Source organism: Octodon degus, unplaced genomic scaffold, assembly GCF_000260255.1.
Source record: "Octodon degus isolate 3935 unplaced genomic scaffold, OctDeg1.0 scaffold00321, whole genome shotgun sequence".
Classification (NCBI taxonomy): Eukaryota; Metazoa; Chordata; class Mammalia; order Rodentia; family Octodontidae; genus Octodon; species Octodon degus.
The window spans coordinates 1,237,531-1,244,581 of record NW_004524897.1 but is presented as its reverse complement, the minus strand read 5'-3'; the positions used below and the strand labels follow the sequence as shown (position 1 = coordinate 1,244,581).

Sequence of the window (7,051 nt, the reverse complement as noted above, 5' to 3'; positions counted from 1 at the left end):
AAAAGGCAAGTAAAAATTAAGGTTCATTAAAAATAAGCATTACTGTTTATTTGGCCAATTATGCATACTTATATCTATTAATCTCAATAAAATATTTTCTGATCAAAATATGCAATACAACAACCATTGATAAATTTTTATTTTTGATTTGTAATTCTGTACCATTTATACTGTTGCTTGTTACTCTATTTCTATCTTTGTTTCTGCTATTTGTTTTTACTCTTTAAAAAATATGATGTTGCTTTTCAGCTTTACAAGTAGCAAGGAGGGCATTCTGTAAACTTCTTACTTTGGTACATTTTTATATTAGAACATCATAACTAAACAAGATTTCAATGGAAATAAATGTTTTTATTTCCTGTTAAAAAATGAATAAAATTCCAGTGCTTGGTAAGAAAAAAAATAAAAATAAACAGACCAGCAGAATTGTGTAAGAAACAAAATCCCACAAAATACTGCATACAAGAAACACATTTAACTCAAAAAGAAATTCACAGCCTGAAAGTCAAAGGATGGAAAACAATTCTCCAGGCCACAGGAAAGCAGAAAAAAGCAGGAGTTGTTATTTTGATTGCTGACAATATCAACTTCAAACCAAAACTCATACAAAGAGATAAAAAAAGGTCACTGAATATGTGTTAGAGGAAAACTGCAAGAGGAAGAGATAACAATTATAAATATATATGCATCCAATGTAGGAGCACCCACCTACATAAGAAAAATTTTAACAGTCGTGAAAAATCAAATGTGCAACCAAAGAATTGTAATTGGGAACTTTAACATGTCATTTTACAAAGAGACAGATCAACTAGGCAAAAGATTATCAAAGACCTAACAAAAGTAAATCAAACTTGTGAAGAAATTCACTTGGTAGACCTTACAGAATGTTTCAGCCAGCAGCAACAGAATAAACACTATTCTCAGATGCACATGGGACATTCTCCAAAATAGAAGATGTACTAGGAATAGAAATTATTCCATGCATACTATCTGAACACTGCGCAATGAAACTGGAAATTATTGACAAAAGAAAGCACATAAACACAAGGAAATTAAATAATAACCTCCTAAGCTACCAGTGGGTCACAGATGAAATTAAAGGAGAAATTAAAAATATGTATAATCAGGGCCAGCCAAAGAGCCCAGGGGCCAGGGGTTCAATCCTCTGGGCCTGCCATGTCGGCCCCACCCCCAGGACACACTGAGATGGCAATTGAGACTGGGCGTGGTGGCACGCGCCTATAATCCCAACTCTTGGGAGGCCGTGAACAGGTGGATCACTATAGTTCGATCTTGTAGTGATACCCTGAACACCCCATAGACCCTTCCCTAAAGGGTCTATTTTCAAATGAAAATGCTGATACAACTTACCAGAAAATGTGAAATACAGTGAAAGTTATCTTTTGTTAAAATCAACTTTATTGTAAAACAAATATCAATAAGACAGTTTCAAACAGGTTAGTAGGACAGTTACAATAGTTAGTACATTGCATATAGTTGTCTTCATAGTAGTTATTCATAGTACAAGATGCAGACATGATATCCTGTCCAAACACTATTAATATACATCTTTCTTCTCATTGAATTAAGACAAAGTAGCTGTATGAAAGCTGACTCAACAGGGGAATTTATAGCATTAAATTCACACATAGGAAAACAGAACAAGCCCAAATAAACAATCTTTGCCACACCTCAAGTTATTAGATAAAGAAGAACAAGTCAAGCCAAAAGCCCAAGGAAGGCAGGAAATTAAAAAGAGTAGAGAACAAATTAATGCAATGGAGACAAGTAATACAATACAAAGAACAATACAATGGAGAGTTAGTTCCTTGAAAGAATAAATACAATTAATAAACCTCTAGCAAACCTTATCAAAAAAGGAAAGATAAATTCAAGCAATTAGGAATGAAAAGAGCAAAATAACAACAGACTCTCAAGAAATTCAGATCATCAATACCTACTTCCAAAATCTTTATTCTCATAGATGGAAAACACAGAGGAAATGGACAGTTTTCTAGATACATATAATATGCCACGACTGAGTCAAGAAGATATACATACTCTGAATAACCCAATAACAGGAAACAAATTTCATAGTGTAATAAAATCCTATCAACAAAGAAAGGCCCAGATCCTGATGGATTCACAGCTGAATTGTACAAGAAATTTAGAGAAGCATTAATGCCAACTTTTCTCAAACTTCAATGAAATTGAAAGGGAAGAAACTCTCCCAAACTCATTCCTACAGGCAAGTACTACTTTGATTTCAAAATCATAGAAAGATCCAAGTAAAAAAGACCACAACAGGACAATATATCTAATGAGTATAGATGGAAAAATCAATAAAATACTAGCAAACAAAATGCAGCAAATCATCAAGAAAATTATACATCATGACCAAGTATGATTCATCCCAGGAATGCAGGGATGTTTAAACATATGCAAATCCATAAGTGTAATACACCACATGAATAGAAACAAGAATAAAAAACACATGATCATCTCAATAGATTCAGAAAAAAGCTTTTGACAAGGTCCAATATTCATTCATGATAAAAAAAAAACCAACAGAAAATTGAAATAGATGGTCTATATCTCAAACTAATAAAATTCATCTATGATAAACCAAGAGCCAGCATCATACTAAATAGGTGAACACTGAAAGCCTTCACTTTAAAATCAGGAACAAGATAAGGATTTGAGGTGTCTCCACTCCTTTACAATATAGTTCTGGAAACATTAGCCACAACAATTAGATAAACAAGAGAAACAAAAGGAATATGGGTTGGAAAAGAAGAACTGAAATTACCCTTATTTTCAAATAACATGATACTCTACAGAGAGGACCCCATAAACTCCACCAATAGTCTTGTAGATTTAATAAGAAATTCACTAATGTAGCAGGAATACAAAGTCAACACTCAAAAATCAGTAGCATTTTTGTACGTGAACAATGAATGAACTGAAAGAGAAATTAGAAAGACCTCACCTTTCACCATAACATAAAAATATGAAATATGTAAGATTCAATCTGACAAAGGAAGTAAAAGATTTATACAGTGATGAATATGGTGCACTGAGAAAAGAGATCAAATAGGATTTCAGAAAATGGAAAGATATTCCTTACACCTGAATAGGAAGAACCAACACTGAAAATTGCCACACTCTGAGAATTGTTATACCAATTCAATGCAATCCCCATTAAAATATGATTAGTATACCTCACAGAGCTAGAGAAAACTTTCTTCAAATTCATCTGGAATCAGAAGAGATCCAGATTTTCAAAAGCAATCCTGGGAAACAAAGGAAGGCAGGAGGTACTACAAACCCTGACCTAAAATTATACTGCAAAGCTAGTATGACAAAATCAGCATGGTACTGTAATAAAGACAGATTGGAAGGCTGGGAAGATAGCTTAGTAGAATAAGTGCTTGCCTGGCAAGGGCAAGGTCCTGAGTTCAATTCCAGGTACCACCAAAAACAAACAAACAAACAGATGGGAGGATAAAAGGAACAGTTTAGAGGATGCAGACACAACTACAAACACACTCAGCCACCTTATCATTGATAGAGGGGCCAAACAAGTTAACTGCAAGAAAGTTAGCCTCTTTAATAAATAGTGCTGGAAAAACTGGTTTTCCACATGCCAAAGGCTAAAATCAGACCCATATGCACTGTGCACTAAAGTCAAAATGGATCAAACATTTAAACATTAAAACATAAACACTAAATCATCTGCAAGAAACGTAGGTAGGAATCTTAAAGACACAGGGGTAGATAGAGAGTTCATGAGCAGAAAACAAACTGCACGGGACATACTTCAATTAATGAACAACTGAGATCTCATTTTTGAAAAGTTTATGCACTTCAAAGGAAATTTCAGGGCTGGATAGATAGCTCAGTGGACTAAGTGCCTGCTTAGGCAAATGCAAGGACTGATGTTCAATCCCCAGCGCCACATGCTGTGCGGGCCCTGCCCCCAGGTCCCTGAGCCAGCCATGGAAATGGGACATGGTGATGCACACCTATAATTACAGCACTGGGGAGGCTGAAAACAGGAGGATCACTATGAGTCCGAGCTGCGTAGTGAGACTCTGTACCAAATACATAAAAAAGAGGAAATCTTCAACATAGTAAAAAGAAAACCCACAAACTGGGAAAAAAAATTATAGCCCACTGTTACTCTGACAATGCCTTCTATCTAGAACATATGAAGAATTTAAAAAAAAATCAGAACACCCAAATTCAAAAATGCAAACCAAAAATGGGCATCTGAGAACAACGTACACTTTTCAGATGAAGAAATACAAATGAAAAATAAATATATAAAAAATATTCAATATCACTGATCATTTAAGAAATTCAAATTAAAACAACTCTAAGATATCATCTCACCCCAGAAAGAATGGGTAACATGAAGAAGTCAGCCAATAACAAATGCTGGAGGGGATGTGGGAGAAAAGGAACCATTCTCCCCTGTTGGTGGGAATGCAGACTGGTACAACCATTACAGAAATCAGTATGCAGGTCCTCCAAGCTATTCTCCTCCTGGGTATATTTCCAAAAGAACGGAAAACAACATACCACCGCTATACATGTACACCCATGTCTATAGCAGTGCAATGTGTCTTAGCTAACTCTTGGAAACAACCCAAATGCTCATAATCTGAGAAATGGATAAAAAGGATGTGATATTTTCACACAATGGAGCATTAGTCAGGTATATAAATGATAAATTTGAGGGTTTTGTAGAAATATAGATGCAACTAGATACTATGTTGGTAAGTGAAATAAATCAGACCCAATCTGTAAACATTATATTATCTCGCTAGTGTGAGCACCTGAAAGAGTAGATAAAATCTGAAAGATACAATACATACTTTAAAGGGAATAAATTTGTTCAATGGGAAGGAAAAACTGGGATGAGAAAAAGGACAAAAGAAAGAAAGAATAAAGATATGTTTATGTAAACATATGCAGGATAATTTGGATAGTTATAATTACTGCTGATCTTTTGAAGGGTGCACTTAATGCTTAAAGTTTTTTTTTCTTTTTATTTCTTTCTAATTTCTTCTAACTTTTTGTTGTTGTTGCTTTGGTTTTTTAGCCAATTTTGCATGTTTATATCTGGTAATCTAAAAAACTAATTCAAAGATAATGCCACACATTACAGCAACCATTGTTGAATTATTATTTCCTTTAGTGAAATGTTCAATCATTTCTAACTTTTGCTTTTTGCTATTTTGTATTTTTTTTAAAAATTGACTGTGGTAAAAGACATCTTAATGATATTAATACAGTTGCTTTCTTTGAACACACTTATTCTCATCTTTCTTGCTACTTTCTGAAGCAGGTCTGGAAGTTCTCTTTGATTAATTTCTTTTTCTAAGTGCCTCCAAGTCCTGCATAGACGCAAAACACTTATGGAAATTATTTTCAAATAAAAATAGAATCCTGTGTCTTCAAAAAAAATAGATTCCAATTATAGTCTATTTCTTGGCTACTTAAAAGTCTTCAAATTCAGTCACTAAACTGATAATGACACATAATGTGGTCTATATTCCAATTTTAACCACAAAACACCAAAAATAAAAATGGGAAGTAAGAGATGGAAGAAAGTAGTAAATATATACTTAATAGAAAAGAAAAAGCACATTGCTGCTGGAATGCTCATTTTTCTAACTATCCACAACATCATGGTTAGTATTTACATAGCTTAAAATTTGTATATTTATGAAATCTTTATTGCACAAAATATTCCCTATTTCCTTCCATCAAGAATTTATTTCATCTACATTTTTTACTTCATGGGCTAACCATTCTTTGCTGAAAGATCAAAATCCTCAGTAATTTAAAGGTTTATTTTTCTTACTATAGCTTTGTAGTGTGAATATTTATTATTAGTCATAAATTTACTAAAATTATTCAAGACAATTTTCTCATTTATTTACACAATACTTCATGATTCCACGGTGAAACTACAACTTCTCCTTCATGAACAGAATAAATCTCATCAACAAGATGATCTCTTTGTCTTCCTGTTAATTCCACAGCATGAAGAACCTGCAAAAACAAGAGGTCAGAATTTACTTCAACATAATGAACATCAGCACAAAAAATATTCAAAAAGGAACTACATCTGAATATTCTCATAAAAAGTAAATTAAAAATGAAATAAACTTCATAATTTATACTTCATTTGTAAGTTATGTTTAAAGTGCTAATATGAAAAAAAGTGCTAATATGTATATTGTCTTTAGCCCTCATCTTTGTTCAGTCATGTAAATTGTTGCAGTTGGTCACTTAAATATCTGTTGGCTAACTGGGTGTGGTAGCGCACACCTGCAATCCTATCACTAGGGAGGCTGAGGCAGGAGGATCATCGCCTTGAGTTTGAGGCCAGCCTGAACTGCAACAGTCTGACCCTATCTAAAAAAACAACAAACAAAACCCTGTGGGTTAAACTTGCACTGCACACAGAAGTTTTACTCATGTATATTTAACTAGTATGTTAAGTAAAAATGTGTATTTGTAAATATCATTTTTAGGTTGAATCAAGTCTTCAAAGTAACACTGAGCTCATTACTAGTAGGTATAAGAAAATCATGCTCACTTTGACATGTCATGCTTTTTGTTAAAAATACCCTCTAGAACATTGTTTCCTTTACTGCCTACACGGTTGAAAAAGGTGACTGTTGAACATGTGCACTTATGGTAATTATGCAGATGCAGGTTTTAGGGCAAGTTATCCCTGCTGTAATGTCAGTCCTGTCTTCTCTGGGTAACTTCAAGAAATGCTCCATTTCTCCTTTTCAAGTTATTCAATTTACACTATCATTTAAGATTGCTCATTTAGTCATCAGCCTTTTTAAAATAGAGATCTATAGTAGAGTGTATCATGTCATAAAAGAATATTTATACAGCAGTCCTAGCCCAGGTCCGGTGAGTGTACTGAGCTTCCTGCTACCCTGCGCCGGCGGGACCAGTCCCAGCCCAGGCGCAGAGTGGGCCGGACCCTCTCCCAGCCCCTTGGGCCGCCCCCCACCACTCC

At 34.3% G+C, this 7,051-nt stretch overlaps 1 pseudogene; it reads right to left on the bottom strand.

The window, feature by feature from the left end:
• LOC101580340 overlaps positions 1 to 7,051 on the bottom strand; it is a 108,319-nt pseudogene that overhangs the window by 76,834 nt on the left and 24,434 nt on the right.